Source organism: Otolemur garnettii, unplaced genomic scaffold, assembly GCF_000181295.1.
Source record: "Otolemur garnettii isolate 467f Iridium unplaced genomic scaffold, OtoGar3 scaffold00041, whole genome shotgun sequence".
Classification (NCBI taxonomy): Eukaryota; Metazoa; Chordata; class Mammalia; order Primates; family Galagidae; genus Otolemur; species Otolemur garnettii.
In genome coordinates, this window is record NW_003852436.1 from 801,890 (window position 1) to 824,690 (window position 22,801).

Here is a 22,801-nt window from a genome sequence, read left to right on the forward strand (position 1 = left end):
GTTGTACCCTCTTATTAATCTGAAATTAAAAAAACATTCTACTTGCAGCAATCTTTTTTCTTTATTTTTTTTGAGACAGAGTCGCACTTTGTCACCCTTGGTAGAATGCCATGGTGTCATAGCTCACAGCAACCTCAAACTCCTAGGCTTAAGCAATTTTCTTGCTTCAGCCTCCCAAGTAGCTGGGAGGGTCCACCACAACAAATGGCTCCCAAGTAGCTATAAGGGCCCACCACAACAAATGGCAATTTTTTTGCTGTTGTTGTCATTATTGTTTAGCAGTCCAGGGCTGGGTTTGAACCCACCAGCCCCAGAGCATGTGGCTGGTGCCCTAACCACTGAGCTACAGGCACTGAGACACCACCCAGCTATTTTTAGAGATGAGGTCTAGCTCTGGTTCAGGTTGGTTCCAAACCTGTGAGCTCAGGCTATTTACCCATCTTGGACTCCCAGAGTGCTGGGATTATAGGCATGAGCCACCATGCCTGGGTAGCAATTTTTAAGGATATAGTACTGTATTGCTGACTAGAGTTACCATGTTGTGCATTAAACCCCCAGAATTTGTTTAACCTGCATAACTGAAACTTTGCACCCTTGCACCAACATCTCCCCATTCCTACCCTGCCACCCCATTCTATTCTTTACTTCTGGTTGAGTTCAACCTTTTCAGGTGCCATACACAAGTGAGATCATACAGCATCTGTCTTTCTGTGCCTGGCTTATTTCATTTAGCACAATGTCCTCCAGGTTCAGCCATGTTGTCACAAATCCAGGATTTCTTTCGTTTTAAGGGCTGAATAATATTATACCATTATACACACACACTTCTTTCTTTTTTTTTTTTTTTTTGAGATGGGATCTCATTTTGTCACCCTGGTAGAGTGAAGTAGCACAATCATAGTTCACAGCAACCTCAAACTTGGGGCTCAAGTGATCCTCCTGCTTCCTGAGTAGCTAAGACTAAGGGCTCACACCACCACACCCAGCTAATTTTTCTATTTTTTGTGGCGATGGGGTCTCACTCTTGCTAATGCCAGGTACCCCACGGTTTTCAATTCATTCATGAGTTGATGGACGCTCAGGTTGATTGCATATCTTGGTTATTGTGAAGAATGCTACAATGACCATGGGAGCGCAGATAGCTCTTTGACATACTGATTTCCTTTTCTTTGGATATACATGATAGTTCTATTTTAAAATTTTCAATGATAGTTCTATTTTAAAATTTTCAATGATAGTTCTATTTTAAAATTTTCATGATAGTTCTATTTTAAAATTTTCCATATTGTTTTTCATAATGGCTGTACCAATTTACATTACTATCAATATTGTTTTAAAAGAATACAGACATTTTTTGAGGTATCTTTTTTATATGTATATATGCACTTCTGTAGTCTCAGCTACTAGTAAGGCTGAGGAGGGAAGATTACTTGAAGTCAGGAGTTCAAGGCTGCAGTGTGCTATGATTGTGCCTCTGAACGGCCACTGCACTCCAGCCTGGGCAACATAGTGAGACCCTTTCAAAAAGAAGTTAAAAAAAAAAAATCCAAGATGGCTTTGATTGCCCCTAACACCTCCTGTTTATTTATTCTCCCACCCTCAACAAAACTACCTGAATAACTTTTAAAAAGTGACCTCCTAAAGGAAGCCCTGCTTAAATCATGGCTTTAGTTTTGATTTTCAAGCTTTTCAAGGACCAAGGCCATTAAAATTCATCTTGCTCAAGGGAGCCAAGAGGCCAGATTCAGGAGCAAGGAGGTTATTTTGTTATATTACCAGAGCGAAAGAGGGTCAAGTTTCTGCTAGTTGTCAAACAACTGTATCACATTTTCATCTAAAAATAAATCAGAAAACTCCCGTTTATTTTTATTTTTGGTTTTTAAACCAGGAGAACAAAAAAAGGAGAGCACACTTAGTGCTACTTACTAACTTGTATTTCTTGGTCACTAATTTTTCTAAAAGATACACTCAAATTAAAAGTTCTCTAGTGATACTTTTCTTTCAGTAGTGAATTTGAACTGTATAATTTCATCAAATGTTGCCTCTTGGGAATTGTGATTATTGCATTCTTGTTTCCTGTAACTGGTTACTTTATTCTTAACCTCATTCAAAGACTTCACCTATAACAACGAAATGCAAAATTTCTGTCAGTGACCATGTAGATTGAATTAAGGACTATTGACAAAGTCTTGTCTAGACAATAATCTATCAAGGGGCAGTTTTATTACTTACCCTGGGAGGCAAGAAAAGCAGTAACTCCATTTTTTGTCAGCCCCTCTTCCAGCTATTTTGGCCCCCTTTTAAAGTGACTTTTCTTCCTATGCTTCTCTGCACACAGACATGCTTTCTGCTCATGAATTTAGAAGAACTGCATCCATAAATTATATCACACCTTTCCTGCCTACATGCAATTTCCAAGACTTCAAAATTCTACAAAGCAGACAGATCAACATGCACAGACTTCTATTCAATGTCTCTTGCTGGATTCTGAGCTAAAGTGACAAATGCTGATGGAGTGGTTGTTTGCAGGTAAAAGCATTGGTTGGATGCCACACACCCAGGGCTCCTCTTTTCCCCTGTCTCCTGTGAGTGTCTGTCCACCTTTATGTCCCCACCAAATCTTGTCACCAAGGACTTGGTGTGGCCCCCAGTATAGTCAGTGACAAATTTTGAAACTGTAATAGTAAACATTTTGAAATGCTGTTAATCCTTGGGTAGATACTAAGTACTAGAGATTTAGGCAGAGGGCAGGAATGCCAAGCCCAAGAGCATCTTATAAGTGGGAGAGACCCTAGTAACCATTTAGCCCAACTCTATCCGTCTACAGAAAAGGACACTAAGACCCAAGTCATGAAGTGCTAGATCACAAATCCAGCAAGTAAGACCAGAACCCGTGTCTCCTATCAGTTAGTAAGGCTTCTTCAAATCAGCTCTAGAGCCAACAATCAGAAAATATAACGATGTTCTAATACACATGACATGACAGTGCCTGGGTGAGGAGATCTGATAGGGTCATGGGGGTGGAATGGTTGTGGTTATGAAAGGGGATGAAATATTTTATCCTCTGTGTGCTGAAATAAGGGCTCAGTTTCATTTTGCCTCAAGGGTTACATAATGGATCAAGATAAAACTCTAAATTAAAACAAAAATGGATAATCAAGTCAATGGAGGCCATCTTTTCCTTGATAAAACTGCTTATGTATTATACATATGATACAATATGTATTGCCATAAAAATAATGAGACTGATTTTAATGTACAACCTATAGTATTCTTGTGCCCACCCCTACATACCTTTGGATACACACTAATCCAATTAGTACAAAGTTTATTGTCTTTCCCAGACACAATTCTGCTAATAACTTTTTATTACCCTGATGCATGCACCACTAAAGATAGGCCAGTCACCTTCTACCCTTCCTCACCCTGTGTACTGTGAAGGCTGGCTTCTCATTTGAGCGTGTACCCTTCCTCCAGGAGACCCAGGCCTGCATCACTGACTCTTTGTAACTCTTTATTCTCCACATCTTGTCTGATGCCACCTCTTTAATCGACTGCATGTGTTTCTTCCTTTTTCACTGCCACAGATTTGATTGAGGTTCCCTTATTTCCGGTATAAACTATTATTGCAAAAGCCTTTTAACTATTCTCATGTCCCTTCATTCTTGACAGAGGCATCAGAATTATGATCGAAAGCACAACTCTAGATGTCATTAAGTTGCTCAGAATCCTCCATGGCTCCTCATGGCTAAAGTCTAAATTTCTTGGTGTGATGTTCCAGGTTTTCCAAAGATCCGTCTGGTCTATTGCTTTTGTTCCAATCCTCTAGGTCCTGCATAGATTCCCAGCATGTACCTTTGAATCTACTGACCTCAGAGCCCAAAAGGCCCACCCTTTCTAGCCATTCTCATCCCCACCTGAGCCCCCATCACCACTGGTCTGAGCTCTTGCTGTTCTTCAAGGTCCAACTCCAAAGTCCAATACTTGTACCTCCCCACATTTTACAATTAAAATTCAGTCTCTTCTCTCCTATCTTTCCAAAACACCTTGTTAGTATCTCCAACGATAGCTCTCAATACATTGTTATACGTTTTTTTTTTTTCTCCATTCAACTATCAATTCCTTGAGGGCAGGGTTGCCTTCTATATATCAGCAGGTATATATATATACCTATATACCTTCTATATATACCTTCTAAAAGTATCAGCTTAATACTTTGTGCAAAGTAGTTTTACTGAAATACTTAGTTTTCAGTAAATATTGTTGATATGAATTTTGTACCTCTATATGTCACATAATTTGTTCCTGCCCTACTTTCCCCACCTGCCATTGCTCTTTCGGATAGTTTCAAACTGTTTTTAGGAATACTTTCCAATCTTCCCTTTCCTGTCCTTCCACTGCCCCCCACCATACTGCTTGTAGTTGCTTTAATTAACTTGCCAGGAGCAGCCTTTACTTGTATTTGGGGAGCTTGTTTTCTTCACAGTTACCCTGTTCAACATGTGTCATATCTGTACAATATCTAACGATCTACAAGGACACCCAGAGTAAAGAGGGACTGAAATAATCCACTCACTTCCTGGCTATGTGACTTGGAGCAAGGTGCTCAACTTCTTTAAATCTTGGTTTCCTCATCTGTAGAAAGGGAAATTTTTCTGTTCTGAGTTGATTATTGTGGCAATAATATAAAAGAAATCACTTGGCATAGAGAAAGCTTACAATAAATAGTATATTTTAGACAAGGCCAAAGAATGATGGGAAAGAAAGCAAATTACTTGTGAAATCTGGGTTAGCTGCTGCACGAATGAGCCTTTATACTCATCTTCGAAATCCAACTCCCTTCTTAGGGACCCATTTGGCTTCTCCCAGCACAGTGAATTTCTGAATTCTTTCACGTAGATGTCATTATTTATTCCTCTTCACATACACAGTACGATGCAATACCTGCACACATCACCCTTCACTTTAAGAGCATAGTATAACTCTGGCCCCATTTCACCACACTATAATACCAGGGAGTTGCTGCTCATTAAGATTTACTTATTGTATAACTTAGGGGTTGGTTCAGTTCTCAGACTGTGTTATTGATGATATTGTCCTGTAATCTATGTTAAATATAGATCATGAGAGATGCTGATGAATGGCTTAGATCTCACATTTGTGTTAGTTCAATTTACTATCATAAATTAAAATGTTCTCCACTCCCACAATGTGCATTTGGTCCAGAGTTTCATTACGATGACTTAATACTCTCTTCATTTTCATAAAAACATGCTGGGTTTTTAATTTTGTTCTCTATTTCTAGATTTAGCTGTACATTATTGACAACATATGCTGTCTATATTACAGAATTTGGTAAGAAATTTGTATTTATGTTCTCTTTGAAAATTCCTTTCAGGGTGGAAGATTTTCTAGCCTAAGTTTATATATGTGTTTAATCTTGCTTTTCTTACAGTATCATGTAGGTTCGGCAAAGTGATCCGTGGACTCATTCATCTGAGAATGTGGATCAAAGTAAGTTTCTGAAACAAAGTCATCAACGTGGAGAGGTAGGTCAATGCTTTAAGGATAAAGCTTTCCAGAGTATTTATGTTCATTAAGAAATTTTCTCCCCAAAGGTCATTCTGCAACCTAATTCTTGTACCAGAAACTAAGATACCAAACTGATAATCCTAATTTATTGTTGTTTTTGTTATTGTTGATGTTGGTGGTGGTAGCAGGAGTGGTACCAGAGTCACTTCTATTTTTTTGTTTTTTGAGATTGATGGAAGATTCTGGGGGCAGTTGGAAGGATAGTAATGACCAGACATCACCTAAGGCATGTGGACTTATACTTGTGTGCGCACATGTGCATGAATGTTTGCAAGCATGTGTGTTCACATGTGTGTTTAGGAGGGCTGATATATGCTAGGGGCAAGACAAAGAGTCATGACAATTTGGGGGCCCTTTAGTCTAATATGCTCTCATATTTCATATGGCTACATAGAACCAAATCAATGACACAATCCTCTCTTACTTCATATTAAAAACCTTTAATACTAAAACAAAGAACCATAATATGTTTCAAGGTGAATACAACCCAAAGGATTTCATTATATTCTTTAATAGCCAACCTAAGACATTTAGAAGTCCGTGCCCACTTACAGTGTTATATTATTAAGGCCGATGACCATAGAGGTGAAGCTTTGCTATTTCCCATACTCTGCCCTACTAAAAACATGTTGTAGCCTGGAACCACCTTGTGATTATTGGAATAAGTTCTCTGTGATTAATCTGGACATAACACTGTCCAGAAGACCTGGACTAGACATCTTATCTAAGAGCCACCACCCTATGACCTGGCATTAGGTCCCTGGCTGCCTTTGTTTTAGGTTGTATATTACCTCAGTCTTCAGAAGGATGATTTAAATCAACCTTCCAGAAGATCTAATTTCATTATTTTCTTTCTTACCAAAGTATGCCCTTCTTGTCTTTCCTTCTAATATCAATTACAAACAACTTGGGTTTATAGTTTTTCCATGTAAATAAAGTAGATATTAAATGTGTAAACCACATAAAAACGCATGTTGGGGCAGTTACATTAGAAAACTGAATTGTGATTTGGTGCTTTTATTCCCCAAAGCTAAATAAAGCAGATATCTGTGAAATCACAGAGAGACAAACCATTTTCAGTTTGACAGGTTAATTTGGGCAACGTTTTTTTTTTTTTTTTTTTTTGCTCTGCTCTAATAGAACAACCATCATAACTCAAAACAACTGCTACTAAATTTTTGCCAAGGTAAAACGTTTACAGAAATGTGTTCGTGTTTAACAAAATGTGTACCATTTTTCAACAAAAATTTTAAAATCAAAATTATCTTATTTATACATGTGAAATAGAGGTGCTGATGAAAACAAAAAGATTCTTCCAAAAGGAAAAACTTAAGATACAGGGTTGTTGTCAACGGTGCCCCCCCCCCAAAAAAAATAAACTACAAATTTAAGAACGAGAAAGCTGCTTCTCTTGTGGAAGAAAAGGAATGTGATAATCCTTACAGCATACCAATGTGGAAGAACATATTGGAACAGACAGCAAGATGGCAGAGGGAATAAAGGGGACACCCAATTGCTAGGGGCCCAGAGACAGGCTTGAGAGAGGTCACTAAGGGCCAAGGGCTGGAGAAATAAAATGTCCACATTTTGAAAAGAGAGAAAAGAAGAAGTAGAGAAGAAACACACTGAGTTTTAGAGAAGACAGGAAGGTAATTTGCCCCCTGGAGTGGGAAGTGGTGGGTAATATAATTTGCCCCCTGGAGTAGGAAGCAGAGTACAGGGGCTAGGCACACAGGAAAGTGGTTCAGGCCTAAGGAAATAACTGCAGCTTTCCTGAGATTCTAGCAAATGACCAGCTTTAAGTGACTATGTACAATATCACTGTGGCTAAAACCCAAATAGAACCAACCAGGATGAAGAGTTTGTTACTTGATCTAGATGTGTAACCATAGAAGCAGAACCAGTCTGACTGGTTCAACTTTGTCAATAACAGAATAACTGACCCCCAGGTTGCAAGTCAGAAGCATGTACTGGTGAACTAAGCTTGCTTGATTAGCACCGTCTAGAATGAAAAGGTAAAGCATGCAACCTAAGTAAGTGAGGACTAAGGAGTGAGGACCAAATTAAGAAGTGTTGCCCTGGGAACTTAACAGCCAAGGACCCAGCACCACCTGTCTGCATGACCCAATCAAATCGTGCCTCATTGCATTTTCCTATCTCCCTCCTATTTACTATTTTTCTATAAAGCGTGCTCACAGAGCCCAGCATGGGGAGGTAGATTTGAGGGCTGCCTTCTATCTCCTTGCTAAATGACTTTGCAATAAATCTTCCCAAAAGCTGCTGCCATAGTTTTGACTTCTATGGGCATCTAAGTGCTGAGCTCATTGCTAGTGAAAGATGTGGAATCAGGCTGGACTCAATACTTACATTGAAAGTATGTAATATACCTCTTTAGAATGTGTACCACGGAGATCCTCTTGCAATAGTAGACTTTATATGTTAAACAGCCACTGTTCTTGTATGACAATCTATTAATAATGACTACACAAAGTCTGGAGTACAATATGGTAACTTCAGGTTAGGTTACAGGCCTCAAGACACAAGGGCTATAAATTTTCCTTTTATAAAGGAAGATTCCACGCCCCGCACCCCCCTCCCCCGAGCCCTTAGAAAGGATCAAGGTAATTTCCAGGAAGTTCTGACTTGTAGTCCATCTACTCTCCCAGGCTTCCCTTCCTCCTCATTTACTTGGGCTATTAAGGAAAGATGACCTTTCCTGCTTTTTAAATTCTAGGTTCTTAATTAAGACTGAATTAAGCCAAAGCAAACAACTCTTCCTATTCCCACAGATTTTCTGAATTATCAAAAATGATAATAAAATAAAAATTTGCTTCTAGTGAATTCAGATGCTTAAAGGACTTCTGTCTAAAACCTTGTTAAGAAACGTTTTTCTAAATAGTTATTCTTCCATCCTCAAATTTCATATTTAGTCTCAGGGATTGATGACTGTTAGGTGCCAATTCCTCTTTTTTTAATAGACAAACATTTAGACAAAATACAAAGACAAACATTTATACAAAAAAACAAAGTCACAGCGAAGACAGCATATTCCACGACATCCTGTATTTCTTCAGATATAAAGTAAAAGTTTTAACCGTATGAAGATATTCACATATTACCAAATGATAACTTTAAACGAGGTTCACAGACTTTGTTTCACTGACTTCAAACTGCCTGATATAGGACAGATATTTAATACATGTCTAATGTGTATTGTTCCCCCACCATTAATAAAACTAAATCAAATTTTTATGTCAATTGGTGACATGTTTAATTCTGCCAGAAATCTTGATTTTATCTACCCAGGTTCATCCACCTATCTGTGTGTGTCCTACTAAGACATGTATTCGGGCAGGGGTTTTTAATAAGCCATTGTATGAGACAAACAAGAAAAGGTGGAAGATGTTATGTGGGAACTAATGGCAGTAATAAGGAAGCAGAAGATTGCTCCTTAGTAAGTGTGTGCCCCGCACACCTCCTCAGCCCCTGATCATCTATGTTCTATTTTAGCACCAGACATCGATAAGAAAATGTGAAGTTTCCCCAAATGGTATGATGGTAGAATCAGAATAGAAAATGCTAACAAAACTTCATCAACAGTATCCTCCCCCAAATGGGACCCTATAAATTATTTCATCTTTTTCAGTCCCACCTTGATTTTTTATTCTCAAATTAATCATTCATTATACATACTATTGAAAACTTACTGTGCACAAGGTGCAGTAAAATCTCATATCAGAAGTTAAAGATAATATACGTATCAGCTTCATGGTAACAGTAGTTTTGGAAGGTGAGGTGGAGTTTATTAGTTATTTCAACAAACCATCCAGCCTGATGCGGGCTTAAGCACGTTTTCATGGTTGATATGAAGGACTTACAACCAGAACCACGTATTCTTCAGTCTGTGTAATGAGCCTGACAATGTGAATAATCTCAATAATTTTTTAGATGCTAAACACATAGGTATATATAAATAGACAAAAGTAACCCCTGACTCGTCAAGAAATAGCTATACCAAACACATGACTGTTAATTCTGGAGATAATATAATGAATAATTACTAAGTGTGAGTCTTCATGCCAGATTATTTCCAGAAGAATAATTAGTGCATTACTCAAGTAAAAATCAAAATGAAAGCCTTCTAAACAGCCCAGGTGACATCCCTGGTTTTATTCAAGTAAATAATTATTATGAAGTAGTATAGTAAAAGCTAGCGCAAATGAATAAAGTTATCAGTCCATGGAGGGTCAAAAAACACTCTATTTCTAAAACTACCTTACATCAATTCCTACTGACATTTCAAAAGGAAAACAAAAATAGCACCCAAACTTCTTCAGGCAGAGTAAGCCACACACACACACACATACACACACACACACACACACACAAACACCCTTTACAAAAGTAAAGTTTGCAACATGCTATAATTAAACTCACATCCTGACAGTAAAAACACAAAGTTTTATTCTAAATATAGAGGAAGACTCTCCACATTCAGCAACCTTTCTGGTTGTTTTTTAACATTAGTCATTGATATGTCATTGTCTCCTTTGCATAAAAAAATTCCTCTTTCTGAAAATACACATACAGTACACATGAAAATTGCATTGTTTTAATTTTTTTATTTGGGGTAGAGGTTTTCTTAAAATCTCTGGTAAATTTTACCCCTGCCCTGTCCTTTCTATACCCCTAAACCACTCTTTAAATGGCATTTTCTGGATGGTGCCCATAGCTTGGGTGGTAGGGCACCAGCCACACCCAGGATGGTGGGTTTGAACCTGGCCCGGGTCAGCTAAACAACAATGACAACTGCAACCAAAAAAATAGCTGGGTGTTGTGGCAGGTGCCTGTAGTCCCAGCTACTTGGGAGGCCAAGCCAAGAGAATCGCTTAAGCCCAAGAGTTGGAGGTTGCTGTGAGCTGTGACGCCATGGCACTCTATCAAGGGTGAAATATAGTGACACTTTGTCTCAAAAATAAATAAATAAATAAAATAAATGGCATTTTCCTTCTTACTATCAAGGTAACAAAGTGCTGTTTGCTAAATAGAACTGGGTGGGTACCCACAGCCCAATTCCTAGTGCCCAGTGTTCTACATGGGCTACCCTTGACCTCCTTCAGAGGTGATACCTATTCACGGGAAAAGAAGTTTCTGGAACCTAAACAAGTCTTGCTAAATGGAACACTGATTAACACATTAAGAAAATTACAATTTCCTAGCATGCCAGACTGTACTCAGGGTTATTTTATAAAAGAACCTGAGAACAGCTCAACCCATGCCTCGCAAAGCACCTACAAGGCCCCAGCAGAAAGGAGGGCTAATTTTAATTTATGAGATTTAAAGGCAATCAGAAGATGGTAGTAAAGAGTTTGGGCTTTTGCACACACATATTCCTGCCACCTGGAATCTAGCTATCCGCCATGAACCTGGAGTGAGCTAAGCTCTCTCAGCCTCAGTTACCTCAAATGGAAAATACTGATGATAATGGCACCTATTTGTTGGGTTATTTTGAACAGTGCGTGTGGCGATACACATAAAGTATTTAATATGGTGCCGGGCACATGGAAGAGCTCAGTAAAGGATAACTGGCGCCTATTTTTTTTTAATTAGAATTTTTAGAACAATAAAATCTACCACTCGGCACCGAAAAGCTCAACATGGAAGCACACAAACCAAAAGGCTATGTGGAAAAAATAAACAACACTTTATAAAGATAAATGAGATGTACAGGGAGCCAACGCACTCCCAAACACTCCCCTGCACCTCTATACTTCATTCGGTTGTTCAGAACAGTTGATGGGCCTTTAGAAAAAATATTTAAGCTTTCAAATAACTGCTTAGAAAAGGACTAAAAACTATATTTAACTGCCTCTTGGGCAATTAGAGCATGGCCATTGCCACATCTGCTATTTTGCTCATCAGGAAACTGCTTCCAAGACATTTAACATTCATAGGTGTATTAGCTCATTATCAATACCCTGGAAATTCTCCATGACACTATTGACGACAGTAAAGACATTGATATGAGGAGGCTCCATCTTGATTTCAATTCATCTAAGAAGATGGAGAAGGGAGTTCTCTGACAGATAACACTGTAAAATGGTCTCAAACATGGACAGAATTACAGCAAAGTCCAGTGTATAACCTACGAAAAACTTTTCTTCAAACATCTCAACCCTCTACTTAGGACATTCTCTCCTGTATTCCCTGGAAATAATCATCATTACAGCAAACGCCTACGTGTCACCAACTATGCACAGACACATATGTCAATCCAATTAATCCTCCTCTGAAGTGGAAACTTACTATTACAATCGCTGCCCATGAAGTTAGTTGGAGAAAGCTGGTGCACAGGTGGGTTAGAGAACATACTAGCAGTGCCTGAGCTGGGAAGGACCGCAGCAGTCTCACCTCAGTGGCAAACTCGTCCATATGGCTATGCAGCCTCTCCTGTGTCTTGCTGACACAACTCTAAAAGTACAGATGCGGTGGCAGAAATTACTCTCAGGAGTTATCACAAGACAGAGGCAGGATCAGGAACTCCCACTCTGCCAGCACATCCCGCTCGCCCATAGGCCATTCTACAACACCCAGGTAAAAAAAGGCTATAGCCAAAGAATGCCCATTAGATCAGAGATCATGCCAGGTACAGTCTGTCATAAGAAAACCAGCAAGGATGGCACTGGGACAGTCTGGCTTTTAACAGAACTTTTATTCTAAAGAAGAATAGACCTATGGAAATCCAAACATAGGGTTCTAACTTTCAATTTATAAACATACATATAATATACATGAAATGTATCAAAATATGGAGGCTAAAATGTCAATTTTATCTTAAATTCCTTCTGACTAGATCATCCCCTGCTTGCATCTCTATGCCTTGAATCTGCTGGAATTCCCATGTAGCAGTAAATGGGAGGTGTTACCTTGAGTATGGCCAAATGCCAGTGCTGCTGTGAAGGTTATTTTTTAGATGTGATTAACATGTAAATCGGCAGACCTTAAGGAATGTGGTTACAACCTCCCCCCCAATCATGTGTGTTGGCTTTATCCAGTCAGTTGAAGGCCTTAAGAGCAAAGACAAATTTCCCAAAGCAACAGCATTTGTCCTTAAAATGGCAGCACAGAAAACCTGCCTATATTTCCAGCCTGCAAATTTTGGACTTAAGACCGCAGCACTAACTAACTCGTGTCTGGGCTTCTAGGCTTCCAGCATGTTGTACAGATTTTGGACTTAGCAGCAAATGTCCACTAGATCAGAGATTATGCCATGTATAACCTCTCATGAGAAAACCAGCAATCTGGCCAATGAGCCCATCAATCAAAAGATCTCTCTCCCTCCCCACCACTGGCTCTATGTCTTTGGAGGACCCTGACTACTCTACCCCAGCACCTCCCTCCTCTATCACCTTTCTCACGGGAGGTTCTCAGTAGAGAGTCACATAAGGAGCTTCCGTCCTGATTTCCCATTGTTCTTACAAAAAAAGATGGAGTTGGCCACTTTCCATATGGCATACAAACCAGTAACCTTCTGGAACTGGGCAACACACTGTCCCTGGTTTGACTGTGGTAGGTTTTGGTCCACGTGCCCATGGCTGTGGTTTGACAGGCTACAGTGACACACAGCCTGGTCTGTAGAATTCACAAAATGGGGCCTCAGAGACAGGCTGTTGACCTGCTCAGAGATGTCCAGCCAAACTCTGCTCTGGCACCACCCACCATCAAGGCCTTTGGTGCTACTGTGGGCTAGGCTGAAAGGCTTGAAGAGCCCATTTGGATTCCAGATGGCATTCTGGTCACCTTTTCCTCCCAAGATCATGGAAAACCAGCTCACAGGCCTTAATGGCTCCCAACTTCTGGCTGTACATGGGTTTGGTTGTTATAGTCTCATTTTTCTTAGTGCCAACCTCCCATTTCAGCCGCACGAATTCTAGAAAACCAGTATTTATTTTCTTAAGAAAAGATCTCAACAAGCCAAGCCTCCTTCTCTTTCTCCGCCTCCCCCTTTCTTTCTCCCCATCCTCCCCAAACCACAAAGTCCTGTCCTTTGTAAAGGGCCAGTGCTGGAGCGAGGAGTGTGTCACACCAAGAACATCCACCATGGCCCCAAGCTGTTTTCCTTGTGGCTTCTTCAGTAGCAGGCATGCCGCCCTCAGTGGTGACAGTCAGCAATTTTGAATGTGCTGACAGGGAGAGCAGTGACCACAGAGTCCATACAAACCAGCAAGAGGAGAAAACAGATGCGGAAATGCCAGGGGGACGCTGGGCCTCTGTGCTTCCTGCTTCCCCAGCCCACCGGTGCGGTCACAGATTGGCCAGCAGAGGCTCAAAGGAGGGCAGGGAGCAGAGGTACCCTCACCTCCTTCAGCTGTTTCCTTGCCGTCACAACCCCATCCCCACGTTGCTATTTTGGGGGCTGACGCATGCAGAGCTGTGGGGGAGGGAGCCATCCGGCAGGCAGCGTGAGCTTGCCTCCAGGCCGCCGGCTTGTGCTGAAAGGAGAGAGGAAAGGGCCGGGTGCACGTTCCGGACAGCTTCATGAACGCCGCCCTCTCCAACATTGAACCTAACAAAAGTTCTTTATATTGCTGGTTTGTTTTTCATGCAGGTTTTTTTTTTCCTTCCATAGCAAAGGAAAGTTTTGTAAGCAAAAAAGGTGCCAGAAAATTTCTGGGTAGCAAGTCTAGCATTAAATGGGAGAAAGAGGGAGTGAAGCCATTACACTGAAGCTTGAAAAGGACCCTAGATTATCACTGTTAGGTTTTACAGGCAGCCTGAGAATTGGGGATTCTGGAATCCCTCTGTTCTTGGCTCTATCTGGATTAGATAATAGGGAAGTCATTTAGTTTCAGGTGGTTCAATTCATGAAGTGATTAGGCAGGCAGTGGGTCTCCCCATCCTCACACACATGCAATGGGTCAGTTCTGGGAGCTGGGCTTACACATCCGCAGGGACAGAACTGAACTTGATCTTTGGTCTTCTGAGTAAAGCAGCTAGTGCCTCTCCACCTCTGCAGTTCACAGACCACATCTGTGGTGCAAATGTCCTCACCACCCCCTCTCTTGTGCCAAGAGGAAAACACAATCCTACTCACTATAATTACAAGAAAAACTAGGAACATTTGAGAATGAAAACTGAGGCAGAAATGGCCAGTTACTCATCAAGGATGTGGGGACACTTCTAACTAGGAGAAAGTGGTTACCTAGGCAAGGACTACATTTCCCAGCTCCCTTTGCACCTAATTCTCACCAGAAAAAAAAAAAAAAAATGGACAGAAATGACCTGTGCCATTTCCAGGCTTGCCCAGAAGAAACCTTCAGCAAGATTCCCCATGACATTTTAGGCTTTCTCTTTTCCCACCCACCAGTGGGAAGCAAAAGATTCCAAGACTTACACAGGAGCTAAGGAAGTGGCTGCCTGTCCAGTGAATACTTGCATTGGACTATTACTTTAGAGAGGAACGAACTCATATGGGTAGGCCACTGGAGATTTCAAGACTTCTCTGTCCCAAAAGTTACTTTAATTGCACAAAATCAATAACTGATGTCAGAGGAAAATGATCAATAGGACATAAAGACATACATGTTAAACATGGGATGTTACTACTTGTGTTTTTTAAAAAAGCACATGGCTGGCTACCCATATACATTTCTATATGCATGAGGTGCCCCTGGAGGGAAATACAAGAAAATGGTAACCTTTGGGGAAGGATTCTAGAAGACTGGAAGAAAGGGATGGAAAAGAGATTTCTCTTTCACCATATATTGTTTTTAACCTTTTGAATTTGTCCAATGTGTACCTGTTACTTATTCAAAAGTTACATTTGAGAAAGCACAAATTCTGAAAGAATCCAGTTTAAAGGCCACCAGGAGAATGCTTATAGACAGTACTATTAGTCCCCAGGGACTTTTTCAAAAACTAATGGTACAAAGTATTGACATTTAAAAATACACAAAGCTGTACTTTTCGTGAAAATGCAAGGGATAGGTAGCAGCAGCTGCCATCGGTACAGTGCATCTGAATTCTTGGAGGTAACTTTCTCATCTGCTGACAGAATTTCCTTTCTTTCCAATGGGGACATGAAGCTGATACCAGAAAGGAGTGAGGAGCTGTTCCTTCTGTGAGATCGGGTTATTCCTAAATGTGCACACCACAGGTCATCCATAGGGCTTGGCATAAAAGGGATTCTTGGATTTCTTTCCTAAAAATTCTGACTTGGTAGCTCTGGGGTGAAGCTTAGGAAGTCAAACCACACACAAGTGTCAGTTGACTCTCACGCTCAGGCACACTAAGGAAACCCTGTTGTCATCTGTCCATGGATCTTCCCTGCCACCTTGAACAACTTGCTTCACTTTCACATTTTATATCCGCAGAACATAACAGGGAGATTTACGACCTATGAAACTCAAATGTGTCTGCTGAGGCTAGGTGATGCCTGTGAAAATGGCTGAACCCTCTACCAAATGACTTTATATACAAGGGCAATTATGATTACAATTACTATTGTTAGGGGTGTGTGTGTGTGTGTTTGATTGATATTTTAAGTTTTAAAATTCACTTTATCAAAAAGTAACATTTTAAAAAGAGAAGCAGGGGGACAGAAAATGTGTTTGTGTTTCCACAGAAAGGCTTTGTAAGACCTTCTGCTGTGCTATTAGGTGTTTACTGGGCATTTGCATCAGTGGATCTTCCGCCTATGACAAGTAAAGCTGTTTCCAGAATACTCAGAGCAGAGCATAAGCCATAAGGAAAGCAGTGTGTGGGTGAGTCCAGTGACTGGAGCCCAGGGAAGCTCACACACAAGGAAATCCAGGCAGCACCTGGTCTGTGGCAGATTACTTTATGGAACAGGGATGGATGCAAGAGATTCACCTGCCATAAGAATAGTCTTAAGGAGTATAGGCTGGCCCTGGATCATTTTATTTTCTGTTCAGCTCACAGACAGTTCCTATCCTTATCTCTGAATATTCTAAAATTTTTTTGTACCAAAAGGCCATCCAAACCCAACCCCTCTATGTTAGTGAGTATCAACTGCTTCACGTCACTGACTGCAATTTTTCTCTCTATCAATTATTTAACCTTAGAGAAGAAACTATCTGGGAAATAATCTGTGTAGTTAATAAAACTTTAGCATGACCAAGTTTTTAAGATCTCTTAGGAATAAAAGCTGATATTTTCTAAGGAATAACCTGAAGATTTTTTTTTTTTTAATCTAAAAGTTTCTCTGTAAAACAGATTAGGGGGAGGAAGGGTAGAATTATTAGATATTTTTTCTTCTTAAAAAATTTATTCTTTTTCACTGTTTGGGATTCATTGAGGGTACAAAGACTTAAGTCATGCTGATTACATTTGTTAGATAAAGTCCCTTTTATAATGGTGTCCTGCCCCCAAGAGGTGGGCCATACGTGACCCCCATTCTCCTGCCTCCTCCGCTCTCCTCACTTGCTCATTTCCCCTACTCCCCCCCCCCGCCACCTTGTATTAGCTCTTCTACTGCCTTCATAATAGAATAGAGTACACTGGATTCTTGCTTCTCCATTCTTGTGATGTTTTACTAAGAAGAATGGTGTTCCACTTCCATCCAGGTTAATACAAAAGATGTAAAGTCTCCATCTTTTTTAGTGGCTGAATAGTATTCCATGGTATACATGTACCACAGCTTGGTAATCCATTCCTGGGTTGGTGGCATTTAGGCTATTTCCACATTTTGGCAATTATAAATCCAGCTGTGATAACAGTCTACTGCAAATGTCCTTATGATAAAAGGATTTTTTCTTCTGGGTAAAGCCTAGTAATGGGATTGCAGGATCAAATCAGAGGTTTAATTTGAGTTCTTTGAGGATTCTCCATATTTCCCTCCAAAAAGGTTGTATTAGTTTGCAGTCCCACCAGCAGCATAAAAGTGTTTCCTTCTTTCCACATCCACATCAGCATCTGCAGCATTGAGATGTTGTGATGTTGGCCATTCTCACTGGGGTTAGATAATATCTTCGGGTGGTTTTGATTTTGCATTTCTCTGATGATTAGGGATGATAAGCATTTTTTCAAATGTTTGTCAATCATTTCTCTATCTTCTTTGGAGAAAGTTCTATTCATCTCTCTTGCTTATGGGATTGTTGAATCTTTTTCTTTAATTATTAATTTAAGTTCTCTATAGATCCTAGTTATCACGTTTTTGTCTGATTCATAATATGCAAATATCTTTTCCCATTCTAAAGGTTGTCTGTTTGCTTTGGTTGTTGTTTCCGTAGATGTACAGAAACTTTTCAGTTTAATTAAGTCCCACTTGTTTATTTTTGTTGTTGCAACTGCCACGTAAGTCTTCTTCATAAAATCTTTCCCTAGGCTTCATATATTCAAGTGTTTTCGCGAAGCTTTCTTCAAGAATTTTTATGTTTCATGCCTTAGATTTAAATCTTTTATCCATCTTGAATCAATTTTTGTAAGTGGTAAGAGGTGTGGGTCCAGTTTCAGTCTCTAGCTCTGTGATTCTTTCTTCTCTATTGTCTAACCTATTTTTGATACTTTCTTTTTTTGCAGTTTGGCTGGGGCCAGGCTTGAACCTGCCACCACTGGTATATGGGGCCAGCACCCTACTCCTTGAGCAACAGGCACTGCCGTATTTTCTACTGCATCTTTACATTCTCTGATTGTCTCCTTCATTTTTGGTTCTGTCTTTCCATCCTTTTTTTTTTTTTTTTTTTGAGACAGAGTCTCATTATGTTGCCCTTGTTAGAGTGCTGTGGCTCTCAAATACCTGAGCTCATAGCAACCTCAAACTCTTGGGCTTAGGTGATTCTCTTGCCTCAGCCTCTTAAGTAGCTGGGACTATACGTGCCTGCCACAATGCCTGGCTATTTTTTTGTTATTGCTGCCATTGTTGTTTAGCAGGCCCTGGCCAGGTTCTAACCCACCAGCCCTGGTGCATGTGGCCGGTGCCCTAACCACTGAGCTATGGGCACTAAGCCTGTCCTTCCATTTTCTCATCCTTTCCTTTTATTGTCTTTACCATCCATATTTTTAATTTCCTTTCTGTCCAGTCCAATAAATCTTTATAGGTGGCATATCTGGCAGTAGCTGCCTCATGGTCTATTGGGGAAGTTCCTCTGTTTTGGTTTTTCATGTTACCTGAATTTTTCTGTTGGTTCCTCCTCATGTGTTCTTTCTTCTTGTTCACCTGCTTGTCCTCCTTTTTACTTCTCACTGCCTCCTTTATTTCAAACAGAAGTCCTTGCTGTTGATGACAGTATGTTGCAATATGTTGGACACCAGGTGGTGCTGTGGCTTTTTTAAGGAGATGGACCACAGCCTGCAACCTCTATGGTCCTTATTCCAAACCTAGTTGCCTTGGGTGATCACCTGATTGCTTCCTAGGCATTCAGATCCTGCTCAATTTGGATTTTAAAGCTCATAAGAATCCTTCAGGGGCAGATCTCACAGTACCCCCTGACTCCAGTTCCCATGGGGTACTGGAGTCCCTCAGCCCGTCCAATGAGTGGGATTCTGATCCTCATAGGGAGAAGTAAGCTGACTGTGCTTTAGGCCCCTGGTAAGACCTTCTCACAACCGTCCCACAAAGGCAGCTCCCTGGCCACAGATACCTTCTCAGTATGGCAGCCTTGCCAGCCACCAAACCTATGGCAAGTCCATTCCAACTAGCATTCAAATTTGGTTACTATATACTGTTCACGTCTGCTCACTTCCAAGCTTTCCAGTCAACATGCAGCTTCCCCCAACAAGTGAAAACTCTGGAAAGGCTTCCTCCTGTCCTGGGCCTCTGTGTATGTGGGGGTGGGGTGGGGTGGGGGTACAGCCAATCCCAGCTGGTTGTAAGCACATGCCTAATTCATCAGATTTCTACCACCTGGATCATACACTGTATCCTGATATCTACCTCCTTGCTGTGCTCCCTGAGCTATAACTCTGGGTAAGGTCCCTGTACCAGGTATGGCTATGTTCTCTCTTTTTCCCCAGTCATTCTAAGAAAGCTCAGCTGAACTTCTGGTCCACCATCTTGCCCTGCCCCCTGAGAACTATTAGATTTGAAATGTAAGTTTTCTGTTTATCTTTTGGAAGAAACTCTAATTTTTAAAAGATCAGGTCCAAAAAGAGTAAGTTAACATGATCTCTTGTGATTTTGATTGTTTCTTTTTTCTTTTTGACAAGTACTTCACATGTCAAGTGCTATTTAAATTCATTTTTTTCTCTTTTCATTGTTCTCAAACAAATGAAATGCTCCAGTTGTAATTTTATAGTGAAGTTGTACTTAATTCCACATGGGTCCCCTGCACTGCATAAATTTAAAAGGATCACCTAAAAGCCAATGATAAAGATTTCTGGACCTCATTGTAATTTCCTCCCTTTCTGAACATATGGAAAGCCTTCCCAGGCTCTTATGTGGTTAACTGAGGGCCATGTAAAGAGTTTTGACCAGTAGGTTATGAGCAGAGGAAGAGCTGGTGTGAGTTCTGCACACAGTCTTCTCTTGCTGCAGCAAACCTGGAGGCCACACACTCAAATAGCAGTGTCCCAACATGGTAGAGCTTCTGTCACCCTGGATCCCTGAGTTACTAGGTGGAGAAGAGCCTCCCCATGCTTCCCATATACATCTGAGTTGGAAATGTAGCAGGAATATTTGGTACAGCCATCAAGCCAGTGGAACCAATATGGGAGTTGGGGGAGGGTGGATTTGTTACTGCAGCATAATCTTAACTTTTCTGATTGATACAAAGCAAATGGTTTAAAATCTTTGAGTTCTAGTTAGAGCACTGAACTTCCTATTTGTATAATAGGTAGATGAGTCACCTAATCTTTCTGAGCTTCAGTTTTTTTGACTATGAAATGGGAAGAATGATTTCTGGCATGCCTACTATTATTATGTGAGGGTCAAATGAGTTTTATTCTGGAAGTACTGTGAAATCTGTTAATCGACTCTAGATGTAAAGCCCTAGCACCACTGCTAGCCCCCTAGCTTAAGGGGCTAAATTTGCTTTTTGGGGGTCAGTTATTAGAATTCATTGCCTCCTTATTCTTAAAAAGCTAAGCAGTACATTTCAGTGATAGATCAGGAACATGTTACGCCAAATTCTGATACCACTTAGAGAATAATATGTTATCTTACAAATGGCAGGGCTAGCTGAATGATTTTAGAAGCCTCACTTCGGGCAAGCAAACTCAACTATTTGCCTTTGGCATAAAAAGAAAGGAAAAATAGAGGCTCCGAATGAAAGACTTGGCACAAAGCCCTTTATTCCTCCCACAGCCTGTCAGAGCAGGAGAGGGAAAGAGAGCACAGGGGGAGGAGAGAGATGGGGCATTCCAGATTCCACCCCTGCACACAGAAACAAGGACAGCCATATACATTCAGGAGGGGTAGCACAAATCTATTCTTGTGTTACTCTCTCAGAGAAAACAGACTTATCCAGAGCAGAAAGGACAAATGAAAGAAATGGCCTCCGTACAGAAGATCTGGAAGCAGCGCAAGGACCTGTGTTCCTTGACAAAGGGCCGGGGCACTCTGCTTCTAACCCAGAAGGGCTTCCTGACCCTTCGAGCATATGACACCAATCCACAGACTGACTCGCCAATGGGCCATTTTCACCCAGTTGTGCAGGTCATCAGATATTAACAGTTGGCTCTTTCTGAGCACTTACTAAAATTACCAAGCACTGACATTTTAGATGTCAAGGAAGTGAAGCACAGCAAGGCTCAGTAACTCATGCAAGGTCACAAGGCTGGAAGGCAGCAGGGTCAGGAGTTAGGTCCGAGACGGCCTACCTAGATGCTGTAGTCTTAACCACTACATTTATAAGGGAAGAAGTTTTATAAAGGAAGGAAAATTAGGAACAATCCTATCACTTGCTACATGTGTTGCAATGGGTTTCAGACACATTAACTCACTTAAGCCTCATGTCTATTCTAACATAAGTGGCATTCTCACTCCATTTTTTTTTAGATTGGTACGAGGCTACAAATGTTTAGGGTATATTGTTTTCATTTCTGAGATAAAGTTCAAGTTGTCGTTGAGCCCTTCACCCAGGGGACATGCTGAACACCCTCACACTGTGCACATTACGTGGTATTCTCGCTCCATTTTATTTTACAATGAGAAGGCTCAGAGAGGTTGATTAACTTGCCCAAAGACACAAAGCCAAACCAACAGCAAGTTAGGAATCACATCCAACCTGACTCTACTATACTACAATGGGAAAGTCCTTGGCTAAAAAATATGCAAGAGTTTGGGGAAGGAAGCAAAATACTTTAAGAAAGTAGAGGACAGAAAGACTTTGGAACTTAGAAAAAGAAATATAGCTGATCTAAGCATGGGACAATGCCTGTCAACAGGGTTCCCTTTATCCCAGAGCCTTTTTGTTTGCAGAATTAAAAAGATGGTGAGTCAATGCTTGGACCACAGAAAGACACTTCTGTGTCATCAAACACATCTTTTTACACTCAGCAAGTGGACAGTTAGTATGAAAGTAGCCAACTGCTTTTCCTTTGGTTGTCTTTATACCTTCTCATACGAAGTTATTATGATCATCTCCTTCCATATTTCTTAAACTTATGGACCACGGAATAATCATTAGTCATTCTGTTGTTATTTTGCAACATTTGCTAATCCACAGCTAAAACGTCCCTCCAACCTTAAGCTAGATAGGAGCAATGCAATTATGACACAGGCGCAAAAGCAGCTCATTAACATACCCGTGACTGACACGGAGGATCATTAATTAGGCATTCTGAGCATAAGTATATATGTATAAATTAGCATCTATTCACCATTTAAACTGTAAGAGATTTTTCATATCTGAATATTAACTACGTTGGAAAATTACTAAGTTTTCCTGAGTGAATTCCACAAACAATACCCATCCGCGATAACAAAAATAAGATGAGAAATGATTTTATGAGCTGAACATAGTAGAGTCCAGCGATGTTATCGCTCTTCATCTAACAGGCTCTTCATTTGTCTGTTTCCTCTTTCTTGTGCTTCTGATCATCACATTTGTGGGATGCTCCATGCAGACCCTTTTCTATGCTCAGATAGGGTACTACTGTCGACAATCTAGAGATATTATGCCCATAATTTTTCACTCATTTATTCTTTCAATATAAAACTTTTTTGGAGACAGAATCTTTCTCTGTTGACCCCCATGTTTAAGTGTAGTGGCATCAGCCTATGCTCACAAGTAGCTGGGACTATAGGCAC

General features: G+C 40.5%; 1 protein-coding gene across 1 annotated transcript in view; it reads right to left on the reverse strand.

The window, feature by feature from the left end:
* MAML3 (mastermind like transcriptional coactivator 3) overlaps positions 1 to 22,801 on the reverse strand; it is a 431,411-nt gene that overhangs the window by 213,675 nt on the left and 194,935 nt on the right. The gene's annotated exons all lie outside the window — the stretch shown is intronic.